Source organism: Bactrocera tryoni, unplaced genomic scaffold, assembly GCF_016617805.1.
Source record: "Bactrocera tryoni isolate S06 unplaced genomic scaffold, CSIRO_BtryS06_freeze2 scaffold_108, whole genome shotgun sequence".
Taxonomy (NCBI): domain Eukaryota; kingdom Metazoa; phylum Arthropoda; class Insecta; order Diptera; family Tephritidae; genus Bactrocera; species Bactrocera tryoni.
The window spans coordinates 12,200-31,957 of record NW_024395822.1 but is presented as its reverse complement, the minus strand read 5'-3'; the positions used below and the strand labels follow the sequence as shown (position 1 = coordinate 31,957).

Below are 19,758 nucleotides of genomic sequence, written 5' to 3'. Positions count from 1 at the left end.
TGCGTAGATTTATATTGAGCAAGGGGTTGCGTAGATTCATATTGAGCAAGTTTGCGCAACCTGAATCTATCGCAACCTTTTCCGAACTCGTATAAGAAGTATAACTTCAAAAAACTAATCAGTCTCATCAGCGGATTTTTCTGTTCTGTCGTTGGTGCAGCACGAAGTTGTACGGATATTAGCGATTGGAAAGATTGAAATGACTGGAGAAACTGTTCTTTGTTGTTACCTTATTTATACATTTCTATTAAACGAGCAATTAACATAAATTTACCAGTTCCCGGCGGATAATGAATTTCTCGGAAAGTGTAAAACATGTAAAAAAAAAGTAATATTCAAGTTATTTGTTTACACCTCTTCATTCAACGCATTTATTGGGTGTGTGTCGTCTGTGTGGAAAGCGCCCAAACAAGCATCTCGATGGTATTTATTTAAAGCCTCCATAAGAAAATCTTCGGAACAGTATTGAACTTTATAATTGGGACATTGTGTAAATTGTTGCAACTATATTGTTGTTACATCGTATTCTGACATAGGCACTACCAATGCATTGTTATTCGTCAAGCGACGCACATTTTCTACAAATTTTCTAAAGGTTGCATACAGTGGTAACAAATAAAATAAATGTCGAAAACATTTAAATAATTTACTTTTGTTCAGGGTCCTTCCACTTTTTGTTTGATAAATCTTGTATCTTTTCATGAAACCACTACTGGCGAATCTAAAAAGATAAAAAAAACGAAAACCATAAAAATCATTTGTAATACACATAAACCGCAATCAAATTGCAAAATTTACATTGGTGGCGGTAAAGGCAAAACTTGTATTGTATTTGTGAAATCAATGACATCCGAATTTTTATCTGCAATTAGAAACAATTCAATAAATTCTTTATGAGCAACATATGTATAAACATATACACATAATGTTACATAATGTATCGTCAAATCAGCCAGCAAATTGGAAAGTGTTGAGTGTCATCTAAAAGCATATAGAAAACACTAAGTAAACAAATAAATAGATAATTAAGGCATAACGCAGCCATGCTTACTTGTGCAAGAGGTTCACCCAAACTCTGCGCAACCTTTTCGCCAAGGTGTCTAATGCCGTAAACGCTGTAAACGCGTATCACCAGTCGACCATTCGAATGCCTATTTCCTGGTTATTGTCGAAACTAAACAAAAAAAATAAAAATAAAATAACACGGAGTCCAATCGCATTTTCTTATTGAGATTACCTTTCTGTAGCGTTTGTTCTTGAAGTCTTAAAAGACTCGAACGACTCTTTAGCTGTGTTGGGTAAGATTGACAGCTTAAAGTTGTTCTTTGTCAAATTGGGTTGAAATACCTTTTCTAGGTGATTTGCAAAACAATTAGCCGTTTTCTTGTCACTTCGAGCCCAATTTCCACCCAAGTCTCGTATAGGCATGTTGGAGTCAGTTGGTGGCTTCATGGACTTTTGGACTTTCCAAAGGGAATTTTGCTTGTTTGAATTTGGACACAGCTTCTTTATATACACTTCGGTGTTGAATTCTTCTTCACATTTACGCGCTTTTTTAGTTTACGTACAGCAGATTTCAATTGAAGCTGAGTGGAATGGGATCGATTTATCTGCCATTCACATCTTGCACGCCTTTTTTCATTTACAAGCTTTTCTATTTCACTATTAGTGATTTTTCTGCGACCTAGCGGCTTATAGTTTTTGTTTGTTGTTGCTAACACAGCTGCGCTGGTTATTATATTGTTGACTTTTTTTATGCTTTCGTCAATATCTCTTCCTGTATTTATTCTGTACTCAATATTAATGTGGCTACTCACGTATTTTTTATATTTTAGCCAATTCGTTTTATAAGAAGTTAGACTCACTTTTGGATTAACGAATATGGGTTGTTCACATAACTTTATTAGTACAGGAGAGTAATCAGAAGATAGATTAGTACATGTATCAGCTGTTATGTGCGATTTATCTATATTTTTGATTACAGTAAAATCAATTAAATCTGGTATTTTCTTACAATCAATAGGCCAATATGTCGGCTTACCAGAAGATATTATTCCAAGGTTATTGTGCCTATTTATATTAGTTTGATACAGCTGTCGTCCTTTCGGATTAATAATACGTGTGTTTTGCATAGCATTATATCAATATTATTTTCATCCAGAAATCCTAATAAGTTCCAGTTTATGTTGGTTAACACTGTAAGCATTCCATAAACAAATGTTTAATACACTCATTTCTTACTTAAACAAGTTTGCAACATTTAGTTTTATGATTTGATTATCTCTTGAATCATATTTTGCATTGAAGCCATAAATTGTGTCATACTTTGTCATCATAGTTTCAACGTTTCATTAAGTTGGTTCTGGGGCAATTGCATTTGTGCAGTATTGCCTTTCACCACGTTTTCATAGCTCCCTTGTGTAGCATTGTCTTTAGGTTTAACTGGTTTTGAAATATGGACGGGGCAACCCCTGTAGTTCAGTGTGATTGAACAGTTTCTATGTCAATATTGTCAATATCTGCGTCTCGTTTTTAGATATTCAAAAATTTTTTACAAGTATGATGAATGTTGCTATTCTTACAACAGAATTTTTCATTTCAAAACAGAAATTTTGATTCGGTTATGGAGCAGTATAAGAGATGAATTGGTTACACCCTTCTGAATGTATGTGATGAATTAAAAAAAAAAACATACCCTACAAGACGAGTATCTGTTAGCAAACGTGTAAGCTACTTGTTAGTTTTTGCAAACATTAAAATATTTGTTACCTTGGTTCAGAGAGTGGGAAAAAAGTAACACATCGCCATTTGATGTTCAATGATTTTCTCGCTCTAACCAATGGCAAATATGGCATACTGTCTTGTTCTATGTTCAGTTATCAAAACTCTTTACAGTCTGTTAAGGGTAATAAGTACTTTTGTTAGCGTATAGCTTACCTATGTGTTATGCATAACAAAAAGTATTTCCTACCCAAATTTCTGTAAGTGTTATTAATTTGGTTAACAGCTTGTTACCATTAATATATAAACGTTGGCGTGTTTGTTGACCAAGTTCAATTCCTTTAAATACCATTCAGTATTCTTATATTATTTTGCTTTACATAAATGTACACATAGCGTGTGAAGAATAATAAATTTTATAAATACGGGTTGTTAGTATAGACTTAAAAAATTATTAATAGATAACTGGCTTGTCATTTTAACGTAAACATACATAATATTACAAGTTATATTAACATAACACAAAACGCAGGTATATGTATACCTTCAAAACAATAAAAATATGAAATTTATTTCAATAACTTTTGGACATTCCTACTACTGTGAGCTTTTTGTAAGTTTCTGTAATATTTTTCTTAGTTTTCTTGTTTCCTACACACATCCAAAAACTATCGCTATTCTTTGTCATCTCAGCCAAAATAACGACACTGATAAAGACCATATCTCTTCATTGTAGCGGATCTTCAAGATGAATTTTAATATTATATTAATATTAATTAATTAAAATAGGAAAGATTTACCAATATTTTGATACAATTAATAAAATTTTTCAAAACTAGGTAAATTACATCTTTATGAATTTTAATAATCGAAATATATTGGAAAATTTAACAAAAACGTACTTGAAGTAATAATTGAATAGCATAGCACGGCAACACACTGTTGCCTTTTTAAGGCATTTGGCCGTTTTAGTAGTAGAACATTTAGGAAACCCTAATGAAGTTACTGGCCTTTGGCCCTGTGTCTCCCTCATTCTATTACATTCTTAATGTAATATTTGTCATTCTCTAAGCTTTCGCCTGCGTGTGTATGTATGGGTGAAAATGATAGAATTTGTTACTTGTAAGTTTATACAATGGGTTGGAATAGCGAATCAAAACTTTTATCACACAACCATCGGGTAACTGTAGTAGCGAAAAAAATATTAGGGATATTCTCTTGCTCCTGCAAAACCCTTGCACGAACCTCGGTGCACGAATTGCAGAATTTTCCACTTGGTGCAACGGAACAACAACAAACGCACGCAGAAAAATATTTGCAATGGCTGTAAAATATGTCAGACTTAAACTTATGTTTATTTTCGTGTAATGAATATAATTGCAACACTGTTTTAGCTGTCATTTTACATAAAAACATATTACGTCGTTAAATTTTTGAGGATGATAAGTTTTAATAGGTTTTATAAATTCTACTTAAATTAAAAAAAATTGTTTCAGTTTTTTCTTAAGAATGAATACAGAATGTGCGCCAATTCATCAATAAATTGACCGAATCAGCCGTTCATATATCACTGGATTCTGCAATGGGTGCTCTCTTGGCTTTGCATATTTCGGTATAGGATTTTTGCATTTTGTGTCATCGTACAAGAGAATTCCCCTATTATATTAGTAAAATTCGTTAGTTGACAGCTATTGGTTTCAAGCACAGTGGTTTCCAACGCTGCTCACTGTTCCATATCGATGTCATAGGTGATATGGCAAAACTTTTCCTTCATTATGCAGTTTCAAAGGCAGTGTATAACCAGCAAGTAGCTGCAATTGTAAAAAAGTAATTTCATGTGTACTGTGAAATGTACTGATTGTCACTAACTTTAAACAGATTTCGTGTGATATCACGGCCACCAATGCCCAGTCGTTTTTGTAAACTTACTTCAATAATTGTTTTTCGGCTTGTTAATCTGCATAATAGCAAGTTTTAGTTAAAAAAAATTGTCTTGATTTTTATATATAGGTATATTTAAAAGAATTATTCGTAATTAAAATATTTACCAAATAAGAACTTACTTGTTTAAACGCCAAAATTAACCAAACTATTGCGCATTTTCCAGCTTCTTTTATTAATTCTTTTTCTTGAAAAATTGTGTATCGCCTTTTCTCTTTTAACATATTGATGTTTCTTTAAGCTGAAAAACGATAGTTTTCCTTTTCTTTCTTACGCGTTCTCCCATTCAATTGAAAATTGCACAAAATGTAACAGTGTTGGTGAACAGCTGGAAATGTTTCAATGTGTTTGTGCAATCTGTGTCGTCCGTCTTCCAGGGTATGTTTTCATATTTTCGTTGTTTTAGTTGCTATCGCAATAGCAATATAAAAAATCACAGTGTTTTAAAAATAGCAATCATATACAGGTATTGAAAAATCGCAATATCGCTCAGCACTAACGGCGGCAACTTTTAACAGATTCTTTGTTAACACAATTACCGATCCGAGCAGGATCAGATCGCCGTTAAACAGCCCTTTCTGGATGAAATTCGGGTCAATTTCGGTGCGTAGAACCGACTGTCGTGGGAATTGAACAGATTCTTCAATATGTGCGTCTCATTCTTACACATTCAAACATTGTGTGAGATGAATTTTGCTACTCATATAACAAAATTTTCCATTTCAAAACAAAAAGTTAGATAAAAATATGTGGAAGTATTCTCATGTCCTCACAAAAACACATCGATTTTGTTTTGTGAGGTTTGCTTTCACAAATCTTAAATTTTTAGGTAATTGTGGGCATTTAAGCTTTTGAAATAACGGCAGCATACGAAAAACCTCACAAGTAACCTAAAAGCCTCACAAGTAAACTAAAAACCACACATTAGTGAGGTGGTGTTTTTGTGAAAATTTTCCGAAAGAAAAAATTATGAAGAAAATAAATTTTCAAATACGATTTTAAAAACGAAATAAAAACGAACATGATTTTAAATGCTGGCGCGCAACTCAAAAACGCCTGGACCAATTTTACCAATTTTTTTTAAATGTTCGTTGAGGCTCAAGGATGGTTTTTATGGCGAAAAAAATTCGAATAATTGCCGGAAAACCCCTTAAAAGAGCCCTTTTCTTTTTCCCATACAAACGAATGAATGCTGTTAGTAACGCTAATGCTCGAGAACAGCTGAACCAATCTTGATGAAATTTTCAGAGGTTGTTCGCTGTGGATCGAGGAATGTTTAGAAATAAAAAAACCGTATGCTTTTCGTCAGGAAAAGTCGGAAAGTTGGACAATTCCAAAAAAATAACTTTTTTTCATAGAAAAATTTTTTTTCAACTTTTTTCCTTTTGTTTTTCAATTGTCAAATTTGTCGTTTGCTTTCTTTATTCCGGTTATTCAAAAAAAAATTATTGAAATTTATTCCATGAAAACGTTTTGTGTGTTTCACACAAAGTGCTCAATTACAGATTGAAATTTGTTACGATGCCACGAAGAGGTCGCGTTCGTTTTGGCATCAACATAAGTATGTATATTGACAGCCCATGGCACATGACCGAGTATTCCCAGGATGCGATGACATACGAATGAAATTATGGATCGCGGGCAATCAGCAAGCGATCGTCACGATGTCAGAGGACAACTTTTCAAACAACAGTTGCGATGTTTTGTAAACTTTATCTTAAAGCAACGTATATGTGGTGCTGTTAGATGCTGGATGTACTCTGTTGAGAGAGGTTTGCCGCACGCACATATTCTTCTTTGGATGGTGGATGGTCAAATCAAATTGTTGAAATCATTTCTGCGGAAATTCCTGATCCAGAGATAGAAGCAGAATTATACGAAACCAATATGGTTCATGTACGAAACACTATCCAGGTGCTTTTCTTTCGGAAACACAAACTAGAAATGATGGATATCCAATGTATCAGCATCGCTCACCAGATGACAATGGCAGAACATTTAGCATTCAATTTAGTGGCATGAATATCGAAGTTAAGAACACATCGAAGTCGACAACATATGGATCGTACCATATTCGCCACTGTTGTCTAATTCACATTCAAAAGTCATGTCAATGTTGCGTATTGCAGTTTGGTGTAATCGATAAAATACGTGTGTAAATACGTCACCAAAGGAGGCAACATGGCGGTTACTGATCTTGAACGATACGGTCGATACGTGAATTGCAATAAAGCGCTTTGTATGATATTTACTTTAGCGATTCATGAACGTTTTCCGACTGTTGTGCGTTTCGCAGTTAATTTGGAGAATGACCAAATAGTCCATTTCAACACAGAGAATGCAGTACAGACAGAGAAAACACCCCCAGCAACAAAATTAACATTTACGAGTTTTTCTCAACTTTCGTCAGTGAACCGTTTGTGAGAACTTGCTCTATTCGGAAATATCTTGATATTATACATACAATTACATTTGCTGGAATATGATAATCACTGGAATGAATTTCGCACACTTTTCGCGATGATCAGCCATCAAGTTAGCGTCAATTATGGAATACGAACAAAAATAACATTGCAAAAGACATTTTACATCGGATTCGCTAAGAATTGGAAATGGGTAAATTCCGGTTGATACTTCCGGTGGTTTGATATCAATTCCGTCTTCCCTTTACCAATTCACAAAAGATGAACTCATCACGAATATTCGGACATTGGACAAATTATCGTAACTACAATTCCTTAAGTGCACGCGCAATGTTAGCTGCCAAAAATACCGATGTTGTTGACTTAAACTGGAAGATTCAAAGTCAAATTCATACAAATTGATCGATCGTGGAATGGATCATTCACAATGCGTAACCAACTGTCAAAATTACTTGACTATAACTCAAGAAATAAGGAAATTTTTTTCTTGAGCAATTACTTAAGAGCTGGATACGAACCTTAAAAGGTAGCGATAAGGGTTATCACGAATGGGAACAAGAGCTAAAATAGGATATTTACCGTGCGATTCTGTACTGTGATACAGTCTCATGTCTCTTAATTTGAGATATTAAGTTAGAGGAAATTTTTGAGACTTGAGGCGATTTCACTTTTCTCAATGGGACAGTCTCAAATTACATTTCATCATACATCGATGTTTTTACACTTGAATGAAAATAACTATGTCGATAACAAATACAAAATTTTCTATAACATAGTTTAAAAACATAATTATCAATAAAAATAAAAATATATGTTGATCTTGTTTCATAAAATTTACGAAGTTTATGTAAAATTGATTTATTTTTAACCTTTTCGTGTTTGAGTTGCTGACAAAATATAGAAAAACGGCAATCGATTAATATCTATGATGATCTCTATTCATTATAGTCAAAATGGCAGACAAGAGTTCTTTTTACTTTTGTGACCTGCTAACTATCAGGTCTCAAATTTGAGGCAATATTTTGAGACTAACTCTAGAGACTGTTTAGTGAATAGTAACTAGTCGCAAATTGAGACTTTACCTCAAAATGTCTCAAATAGAGACTAGAGACTGGTTACAGAATCCCGCTATAAGCTTGTTAGTTCTCAATTAATAAATGTTTTTAATCATTTGTAATTAAAGTATAATTCTACCATGCAAAACGTATCATGAAATATATTCAAATTTCGCATTTTCATTGATTATCATTTGTTTTAAATTTCAAGTGACAGGAGAGTTGGGGATCTCAAGGAGTTGTTCTTTAAGATAAAGCAATAAACAAATTTCGGTTTTTTGAAATAAAAAAGGTATATACCCCCTTAATGGGAACTAGCTGAATAAAAGTTTGATGAAAACAGTATGATTTAATTTTAGAATTTTGAATAAGTTGTAATGTGCAAAAATACATTGTAAATTGAAAAAGGTGCAAAAAAGTTAATAGACATTGGGTATCCACATGTAGTAACTGTGAAAACTTTTTCGTACTTGGATCAAAATTTCTGCAAAGAGAAGCAAAAGAAACGAAAAAAACATTACGTTTAATAAAATCTCAGTACTGTATTAATGGATTCTAATAGAATTTCAATTCAGAATATTCAGTAATTTTAAGTAGTTGAGTTAAATCTGAGTTCTCCATACATATAAAATTAAACATAAAGAAAACAAAAATGTAAAGAACATTTTCAATTCAATAACGTATTAAATACCATTTCAATAAAATCTTAAATATGCGTTACATACTCTCTGTAGTAAAGTCCAAAACGCTTGCAAAATGTTCAAAAATATAGCAGTTAAACATAAACTTATACGAAGTGGCTGTAATATATTTCACTCGCATTCAGTTATTCATTTGATTTGTTAGTTTATTCAGTATTGGCCATGATACAAATAACTCATTTAATACGTATTTTTTAAAAAAATATAATTTTGCAAGTGAAAATAGCAGTATAAAACTTATAAATTTATTTTATGTTGTGGTTTAAAAATATATATATTATATATATATTATATTATATATATATATATGTATATGATATTCTTATTTAGTGCTAAAGTGGTAGAAATTAAAATTCCCATGTGCACACAATTTACCAAAAACACTATTAAGTAGAGGTGAGATTTAAATCTGCCGATTTCGTGCTTAAAATGCGTATGAGTTTTTTAAAAAAGTTCTTCAGATTAAGTGTATATCAGTATTTAACCGCAGTCAACTTATAGTCTATTATTTATTTATTATGATATTTGTGTAATGAAATTTTAATTATAATGAATGTAAGACTAATATTGCTTTCTTCTATATATAGAGATTCTATAAAATTGTATTTACATTTATTTAATATTCAACAGCGGATCGGCTTAGAATACTGTTTATGCGACTTCATGGTATCTCGTCCCACAACACAACATTCATCCCACAACGCAACATTCATCCCGCAACACAACATTCATCATACACAACATACAGCATCACACCACGCAACCCCACGCACCAAACACTACCATACCGCAACATACATCGTTTTCACCACCTAACCGATCAAAAAGGATGGGTTAGATCGGGGCCCGTAAACTCAACACGCGTCTCGCCAGCATTGATTCCTTTTCGTCGAAGTTGTGGTCCAAATCCCAAAAAATCAGTTCGGTCGTGTGTGGTTGTGCACTGGGAGCAGTAGCAGTGAATATACAAAAAAATACAAATAAAACATATGTATATTGTACATACAAGTTATGGGTTTACTTGTCAAAAGTAAAAATTATTTTATTTTTCTGGTCTTACGACCTTTATTGTTCAACCGCTAACTTAACTCTAAACTTAACAAATTTTATAATTCTTATGGTAACTTAATGCGCCTGCAGTTCTGCTGACATCGATTTCCACGTTCCCCTGGATTTCCAGAGAATCACGCCACACTGCGCTAGACGCATCGTCAGCACTTTTGCGAGTAGAAAGGATGCGCGTGTCTTTTGGTTGCTTTAAATGTTATTGTTGCTAACTCCTCCCTTCTTAAAATCAATTGTCCTCAATTGATCAAAAGTATGGTAAGTTTTCAAAATTGAAGTATGTTATGGGGCTTACTGTTTTTGGTACTATTTCTGGTACTGCTGGGTCCTTACACTTGGACGATGTTTCTGATGTAAAGCTTGTTTGCAGGATTATCTTCTTTCTCCTATGGCAGAAGAATGTTATTGAAAAAGCTGCTAGTGTGAGAATGGCCATGATTGCCACAGAAGTTTGAGTGGTATTCGTATTATTCTGAAGGCAATTCAAACGTTTTATGTTGTCTATGAATAACTCGTGGATTGATTCCAATGATAAAAGATTTATTTTTTCCTTTTCCGCTGGAGCAAATTGTGTTCTGACTGGTAACGCCCCGGTTAAAAGCGTTTCGCCATTGCAGAAAGAATCGTTATTTATTTTTATGGCAAGATTGCTGAATTTGGCGACGAATGTGCCTGCAACAGACATTTCTTCCAGGCTATTATTTACGGTACCATTAAAATTGTTTAGTAGAATTAGTCCAGCTTGAAGTATTTCTATTGGTTTAACATGATTTGCGTTGCTATATTGACAAGATGGATTTTGTTTACTATTTAGAAGTTTTGTTATGCAGGTTTCATTAACTAGGCTAACGATTTGGTCTTTATTACAAAAAGATATAGTATTTATTGTCTTACACTCGCTATTTATTCCAAGTATATTATTTTCTTTCTTAATAATATTATTGAAAACAATATTTATAATCGTATTATTTCTCTTAACAGGTTTAATTAAAATATTTTTCCGCAATTGGTATTATTACGATATACGCTAACATTGTTGAATTATAAAGGACGCTTGTTTCTGCAAAACTTAAGGCTTCTTCAGTTGATGAAAAAGGCATCCTTTCCTCTTCTAGTGTTTTAAGAGTTAATTTTAATTTTAATTCTTTCTTGTTCAATAAAATGCTCTTTACTAATTTTAATTTTGCCAATTGGATGGCATATCTAACGTTTACAATTTCTTCCTTAACTAAACGTAATCTAGTTCGTCGTTGAAGTAGCTGTCTTTTGTTATTGCGTTTGTTAGTTTGTCCGTAATTACTGTGAGGTTATTCATACGTTCTGTTAGTGCTTGATTTACTAGAAATTGTTTATTGTTATTGTCGTTTTTTTTTTTTTTGTGTCGTATTGTAATGCAGCAAAATCGTCGTGATCTGGGGTTCCAGCTAAATATTTCCATGCTGTACCCAGGATGTTAGTTGATCTTCTAATTTTTCTACCTGATGGTTTAATAGATTTAGTTGCTTCTTTAGTCTGTTCTATTTCTTGTTTTAAAGTTGAGTAAAATATACTGTTTGTCTGTATGTTTTTGTTCATGAATTGCTTTACCTCTGCCAAAAATTGTTCGTACAGTTCGAAGTTGATAAGGTGTATTAATTTAAACGTTCCGTTTTGTATTTTGGCCAGTCCTTTGCTTATTGTAATTATATGAGCTGTTGAGAAGTTTGTATTTGGAAGTCGGTCAGCTTAGCTTTTAATATTACTCTTATGAACTACCCTATTTGGGTGAGATTTTAGTTCCTAACCTATTGTGGACCTTCACGTAAATCGTTTCTCCTGGATTGTAATCAATAATTGGTTGTAATTTGCTGTTGTGATTTTTAAGATCTTGTTGTTGTTTATCTTTTATTCTTTGAATATTATCTAATCTAGCTTTTTCGAATTGTTCGGGGTTTGTGCTTACCGTACGACCGAAAAAAATTTCTATTGGTCTATTATTAATTGTGCTGTGAATTGAGTAATTATATTCATAGACAGCTCTGTCTAAAAGTTGTGCAAATGATTGATCTCGATTTTCGGCTTTTAGACAACGCATAATCTCGGAAAGTGTTGAATGGAATCTCTCGATTTGGCCATTCACTGCACTTTTATTAGGTGGGGATTTGAAAATTTGAATGTTTAATATGTCTTCCAACATAAAAGTTATAGTCGCTGAATTGAATGCCCTTTCGTTATCAAAAATTACGGTTTTGGGTACTCCAAACTGAAAGAGAAGTTCCCTTAGAGGTTCTTTTATGTCTTGAGTAGCTTTTGATTTTATTGGTTTTACCTGCGCGTATTTTGAGAATTTATCGACAGCAGTGAGCACGAGATTGCCTTCCGTTTTGTAAATATCTGTATGCATTATATGCCCTGCATATGAGGGGATAGGTGTCTCTTTTAAGACGGGCTTATTAGGGTGTCTATCGTACTTATTTGTTTTACAAATACTACATTGTTTGACTATTTTATTTATTTTGTTATTCATGCTGGGGAAAAAATATTTCTCTAGTATATGAGATTTATTCTCTCTACCATTACGATGAGCTATTCTGTGTGTTTCTATGATAATTTCTTCCTGCCTTTGTTCTTCTAATACATCTTCTACCTTTCTTCGTGCAAACCTAAAACGATATTTATTGAAGTGGATTGAAAAAACTTCTTGTATTATTCCCATTATTGGTTCGGGAGCGCTGATCCCATTTATTACTGAAGGGTTTAAATATTTTTTCAATAAAGAAATGGTTGTCTCCTCGTAAAATTCTATTTCTGTTATAGTGTGACGGTGAAAAGCTGGAAAAACAATTTGAAATTTATAGCTAGATTCTGTAGACCAATTGAAAAATATCTGATTTTTGAAAACGTTGATAGGTACATCCACGAATTGAATCAAGTTTTGACCTGAACTGTCATCGCTATGCGTCATAACCGACATTCAATTTATTTGTTGCCGTGCTGTAATTCTTGATAGTGCATCAGCCACAACGTTAGTTTGACCAGTTTTATGAAATATTTCGTGATTATACTCTTCTAGTTGTGCCTTCCATCGTTTCATTTTACTATTTGTATTTTTGTTGCTTAAAGCAAAAGTTAGGGGCTGATGGTTTGCTTCTACCTTTTTTGGGTTAGTTTTAGTGTCCTCTTGTGATACTATAAATCCTAAAAATTCTACATCCTTTTGAAAAAAGTGACATTTGTCCAGTTGAATCTTCATATTTGCTTCCTCTAAAGTTTCGAAAACTTTTCGAAGATTCTGTAAGTGTTCTTCTTCAGATTTTCCGAATATTATGATATCATCTACATACACATAGCAAATCCTGCCTATCTATTCATGGAGGATATCGTCAAGTGTACGCTGGAAAATGGCGGGCGCATTTTTCAGCCCAAATGGTAGCCGAGTAAACTCGAACTTCCCATTATTCACCGAAAATGCCGTTTTTTCTATGTCTGACGGCTTTAGTGGAATCTGATGGAACCCACTTTTGAGGTCTAGCGTGGTTAGAAACGAATTGTCGCCCAAATGCGATAACATACCCTCTATTTCGGGTATCGGATATTTATATATATATATATGTATATAGTTAAACTATTTAATTTTCTATAATCGATCACTAACCTATACTGTTTATTTCCACTGGAATCGGGTTTTTTGTAACGATCCACACAGGGGAATTATAGGGGGATCTGGACGGTCTTATAATGCCATCGTTTCGTAGTTTTTCCACCTGTTTCTCTACTTCGCCTCTAAGCGATGCTGGATATGGATAAAACTTACTATATATTGGAGAATCGGATGAAGTTCTGATCTCTCCCACTACTTTGGTAGTATAAGTTAACCGTTCATCCGGTTCTGAAAATAAGTTAGGATGCTCTGTAACCAATTTCTGTAGAGCTATTTTTTGATGGGGAGTAATGTTGTCATCGTGTATTTTGATAGCATTTACTGCATCTGTTTTTAATTCTTTAATTAATATTTTCAAATTATTTTTAATTGTTAAGGTTCCCTCTCTAATGTTAATTACAGCATCTAGCTGCCGAAAGCTATCATAGCCCAAAATGCCATGAAAAGTTCTTAAATGGGGTAGTATAAAGAATTTTAAAGTTTCTGCTTGATTAAAAAGCTGTAAAAATGTGTGGTGTTTTATTTCTATATCACCAGCAATAGTTTTCGCTAAAAATATATCTTTGTTTTCTAGTAATTTTTTTGCTAAATTGGGTTGAATATAACTCTGGCTGGAGCCAGCGTCAATTAAAAATTTGAATACTTCACCGCTCTTCGTGCGGCATTCAAAGTAAGGCAACGAAGAGCTTTTTAACCTAAAAAATGAATATCGCTATATTCGTCATTTTATCCTTCATCCTGTATATTGTCGTCCGCCACAACCAAATAATCATTCAGATTATCTTCTGAGCCAGTGTTCGAGGTAGCGCTTGGAGCATTACTTATATGAAAATTGCGTTGTGCCTTTTGTGGCTTGAGATTTCTTACAGAGTGGTCTGTGGTGGCCTTTTGCCGAATAATTGATTATTTTGTGGCCGGTTCATATAGTTAATGCGGCGCGAGCGCAAAGTTTCATCTATCTCCATAGGTACCGGCGGTTTTGGGGGGCGCATAGGCGGTTGGTTAAAGTGTTTTTGTGCATTTAAGTTCCGATCAAATCTTTGATTTGGAAAGTTATGTGAAATAAGTTGTGGTTGGTTAAATCGTGTTTGTGCATTTAAATTCTGATTAGGTCTTTGATTAGGAAGATTTTGTGAAATAATTTGTGGTTGTGGCTGTGGTAAGTAAGCAATTTCGGGGAAGAAATTTTGTTGGTTTACTTGCCTCCGAAACTTTCTTGAAGGTAAAGGTGGTGCGGTGTTTCGCTGCATCCCTCTACGATCCATATTGGTGTTGTGTGCGTAGCGTGTGCGGAATCCCTGATTTTCCAACTTCAAGCACAAGTGTAATGCTTGGGGCAGATCCATTGGTTCCTTCATGCCCAATAGTTTAGGCAAGTCGCCGTTGAGGCCGCGCACAAACGTATCTAGCGCCTTGTTTCTGTATGTGTGAGTAAGAAGATTACGAGCCTCGCTACCCACCTCCATACAGCCTACCTTATTAAGTATTAAAGATAAATTAGAATAAACGGCTTGGTAAAATTCTTCAATTGACCTATTTCCCTGAACCAAAGAAGTCATTTGGTATTCTAGGGTGGATACATCACGCTTGTCGGCGTAATGTAAAGTTAGACAATTACAAATAGGACCCCAGTCTAAGGGTGTATTGTATGAATCAAGGGCAGCATCCGCGTTGCCGACGATTTTATTCCTTATCACGTTAAGGATTCCGTAGAATTTAGGGGTGCTCTTACTCGCTTCCTAAATATTTAATATTCGATTTACACTTTTTTCCATGAATTGAATTCGGCGGGATTTCCCGAGAATTCGCGTAAACATTTTACTACATCAAGTATCTTGTCTAAATCTGATAAGTTGCTTGCATGTTCTATATTGACGGTTTGGTCGCAAGTGTCTGCTAAGCCCACACTCGGGTTAAGGGTTGCCCTAACTATGCTGGGCCCCTGCCTGTTTAACACGTCTAAAGCTACCCTTCCTACTAGGTTTACGAGGTCATCCTCGTTTATTGTAACGTTAGCTGATCCTGAATTTCCTGCAGGATCGTTCGCCCTGATTACTGGTGGACGAACCAGATTATTTGGGTTCGACATTGTTTATTTTGTTGTGTCTGTTAAAGAGTTCGTTATATATTTTTTCTCACTGTCCACTACTCTTTACGTATCGGTTTATTTTCTACTTCAATAACGTTTCAGTTTTTGCACTTACAAATTAATGCTTAAAAGTTTTATTTCAATTTTAGTTTGGTAAAAAAAAAAAATTCACAATCTGGGTTTCACTTAATGTTCTTAATTAGCAATCATCACTTAACTTACAATACAATAACAATAATTCTTTGCCTCTTGATATTGTTGGTTGTTAATGTTGATAGGTGCTGATGAGTTGGCTGGCATCCAACGCGTCCTTTTTGCTCTGCTACTAAGGGTCTGATCTCACACTAGCACAGTTGTTTTTATTATCACTGCACGTGCTCCGAAGAAGGATTCTTAACGCCTTTTGTTTTCCTTCGCGACGTAGGAGCTTATTTTAGCTCGGGCGCTAGTTATGGGTTTACTTGTCGAAAGTAAAAATTATCTTCTTTTTCTGGTCTTACGACCTTTATTGTTCAACCGCTCGCTTAACTCTGAACTTAACAAATTTTATAATTCTTATGGTAACTTAATGCGTCTGCAGCTCTGCTGACATCGGTTAACACGTTCCGCTGGATTTCCAGAGAATCACGCCACACTGCGCCAGACACATCGTCAGCACTTTTGCGAGTAGAACGGATGCGCGTGTCTTTTGGTTGCTTTAAATGTTATTGTTGATAACTTACATATTTAACAAGAAAATCAAAAACAATGTGAATACTAAACGGCCAACCCGTTGAAGTTTTCCCCGAAAAGAAAAATATATACATAAGTGATTGAAATTTTACTCTTTTACCTTCAAACTATAAATTTTTCAATTAAGCCCAAACAAAAAAGGGATACACAATTCAAGGCTACAAGTAAGTATACCCAGTGAAACTAAGTGCATAGAACAAATGGTTCATCGAGCCGCTCAGAAAGGCACCTAAGCTAGACACCACTAACGAAAAAATAAGTGCAAAAAAAAAAAGTTAAGAAAATTGGGCGTTATAACATAAAGCAAAGGTCAATAACCTCAACTCTACAAAACAACATAAACGGGCGCGATATAATATAAAAGAACTAACTAAAGAAACTAAAAACTAAAGTGCGGTACTAAGTGAAGTGACAATAGATTATAGAAACTAGAATAAAAATACTAAAAAGTGCTGTGAAAAGAAAACGAAGTACATATCGTCACCAAAAATGCAAAATAACGTAACAACATTTTCGAAAATTTATAGTAGCGTGAATGAAACACGAAATAAAATGGAACAAGAGTGAAAAAAAAAATTTAATATTGGTTAAAACTGGTACATATTTGAGCGCAGAACTTGAAAATGTTGGACATATGGAATATTATGTATGTAATTTGAAGTAGTGAATCGTAATCAATAAGATACTCAATTTCGAATTTTTCGATGATACGTTATTTTGCTTTTTAGGTGACGATATGTACATACATATATAAAATACTCAATAGCACATAACTAGAGTGCATTGCAGTGGAAAGAACAACGAAAATTCGTACATACGTGCATACGTAGTTAAGTGACAAAAACCCAAAACATACGGCAGAGCAGACAAGGATTACAAGCAACGTGGGAAGAGAATACAAACTCAACACAAAAGAGATCAGAGAAGAAATAAAAAACCAAAAAGAGGAAAAAGACATAGAGAGAACTCATAAGTATTGCCCAAAAACCCTTGGCGGAGAAAAAAGTGAGTCCATTCCAATCAAATTTTTAGTAAAATAATTTATGCGCATATGTATGTTTAATGTACAGTTTAAGCTGTAATACGGCATACAGCTACTCAAAAATAACCCAACTGTTCTATACAAAAAACCGGTTAGACAGTTCGGTATATAAGTTAAGAAATTTGATGTTAATTTCTTTTAAAAAAAATTTTATTTATTACTTGTTCGTTACATTACAGAGCTAAGACTAAACTTAAAAATTAATTTACTTAAAACCTAAGCTACGTTGCACTGGCCAACTGCTGACTTTGTTGTCGATTCTCCGAATTGGCTTATTTCGGTTGCGCGTGTTGGATTTCCGCTTCACGCCGAAAAATGAGCTTTAATGCTGATGAAAGCGTCTGGCTTTTACTTTGGGAAATGTTGTGCAACTAAAGATGCATTTCCGCTATGATTTGCTCATTATTGCTGATTATGTGTTATTACTTATTTAGTAATTGTTAACATTTGCCATGTTAACACTTCCCCTCTTAAAAGCGATCGTCCCGAGAGCCTATCAAAAATAGGGGAGGTTGTTAAAATTGATGTAAGTATTTTGATCATTGGAAAGAATTTTGATCTCCTTAAGATCAATATTCGCCGGGGGCATCTGATTAAGGTCCAGGCTTGAAGATATGATTATTCTGTTTTGGTGCTTTTTCCAGAATTTTCGAAAAAATATTATACCGAGAATGATAGTTGCAACGGCTCCAAGTGAAAGGGACCTATTGGATATCGTTGCTGTCTTCAGAAGATTTATTCTTCGTATGTTATCAATGTGAAACTCCTTTAAGGCCTGGAGAGAAAGTAATTCAATTCTTTTCTTTCGATTGGTGCTGGTTGCAGGGCTGCTGGGATTGCCGGCAGTGGAACCAAATCGTAATTAATGTAAAATTGATGATTTATTTTTTAACGTTGAGTTATGAAAATTAATAAGGTGTGTCCCTGATAAATTTTCTGCATTCCGTCAGCATCTATTATCCCTTGAAAGCCATTAAGTAATATGGTGCCGGGTTTACTTCTTTGATTTGTTGGATATGTTGGCCGTTTGTTAAAGTGCAAGATGAATTTAGGCTATTTACTACTCTAGGTATACAACTGCAATTACTTATATTTACTAGTTGAGTTTGCTTACAAATCTCAATTTTCTTATAATTATTACATACTTCTTTAATTCCATAGGTATCTTTTGTACCCTTTAATATTTTATCAAATTCGACATTAATTATAATTTTGTTTTGCTTAACAACTGGTCTTATAATCATTTTTTTGAAAATTTTCCTTAATAGTTAATGGTATTTTTACCAAGTAAAATATTGTCATATTTTGACTAATTACATTTATATTTGATATTTCTAGTGCTTCTTCAGCATTTTTGAAAGGTATTTCGTCATTTTCTAAATTTTCTAACGCAATTTCGATTTCATTTTTATTTAACAATAATGTATTTAAAATGTCTTTCTTTGCCCACTGTATGGCGTATTAATGTTAATCAACTCTTCTTTTATTAATCGTGGATTCTATTTTGCAAATTTATAATAGTTTCAGTTTTCTATATAAGTATCTTTCCTTATGTTATTAAAGAAGATTATTTACTATCATGCTAATGTTATTAATTTTTTCGTTAAAAATATTGTTAATTAGTACTTGTTTATTATTATTATTATTAATATCATTAAAATTTTTGGTTTATTCATCCAGATATTCGTGATCGGGGCTTCCGGCTATGAATTTCCAAGCCGTTCCTAAACTATCTATGGATCTTTTCTGTCTTCTTTCGACAGGTTTTATTGTATCTAAAATTTGAAGAGATTCGAAGTTAATTCGTGTTTTAGAAATGGGATAAAGGATTGTGTCCTTGGGTATGTCCGAAGAGGTGAATCTGTACATGTCCGTCAGAAATTGTTCGTACTTGTTGAGGTCGATTATGTGTATTAGTCTGAAGTCTCCATTCTGGATTTTTACTAGTCCGTCATTTATCGTAACTATTTGTGCCGTGGAGTAGTCATAAATGTCTATTGATGCGAATATTGGGTAAATAAGGAGAAGTCTGGAAACAGAAATTTTAGTTTTGATTTTTTATATTGCGTTTATGAACTACTTTTCCTGATTCTGTCAAAACGGTGGAATTTTTGTCTTCCTTCACTATTTCTTTTCTAAATTTTGGAGTTATTTTGGTTCCTAGTCGTTTGTTTATCCTAATGTAAATTGCTTCTCCAGGGTTATATGTTCTAATTGGATGACGGGCTTTATTATGGTAGGAAAGATCTTTTAGTTGTCTATTTTTTAGTTCCGAGATAATTTCTTCCCTAGCTCTTTCAAATTGGCTTGGGTCTGTGGAGATTCTTCTCCCGAAAAATACCTCTATTG

At 33.7% G+C, this 19,758-nt stretch overlaps 2 long non-coding RNA genes across 2 annotated transcripts; both read right to left on the bottom strand.

Annotated features, from left to right (window-relative positions):
• Positions 1–614: 614 nt before the first annotated feature.
• On the bottom strand, positions 615–1,324 carry LOC120779419. Its single transcript, XR_005705652.1, has 5 exons — positions 1,238–1,324; positions 1,052–1,174; positions 921–981; positions 799–862; positions 615–721 (listed from the first exon to the last, which is right to left on the bottom strand). It is a non-coding gene; the product is annotated as an uncharacterized LOC120779419 (long non-coding RNA).
• Positions 1,325–4,157: 2,833 nt separating this feature from the next.
• Positions 4,158–5,073, bottom strand: LOC120779420. Its single transcript, XR_005705653.1, has 3 exons — positions 4,785–5,073; positions 4,591–4,678; positions 4,158–4,532 (listed from the first exon to the last, which is right to left on the bottom strand). It is a non-coding gene; the product is annotated as an uncharacterized LOC120779420 (long non-coding RNA).
• Positions 5,074–19,758: the final 14,685 nt, after the last annotated feature.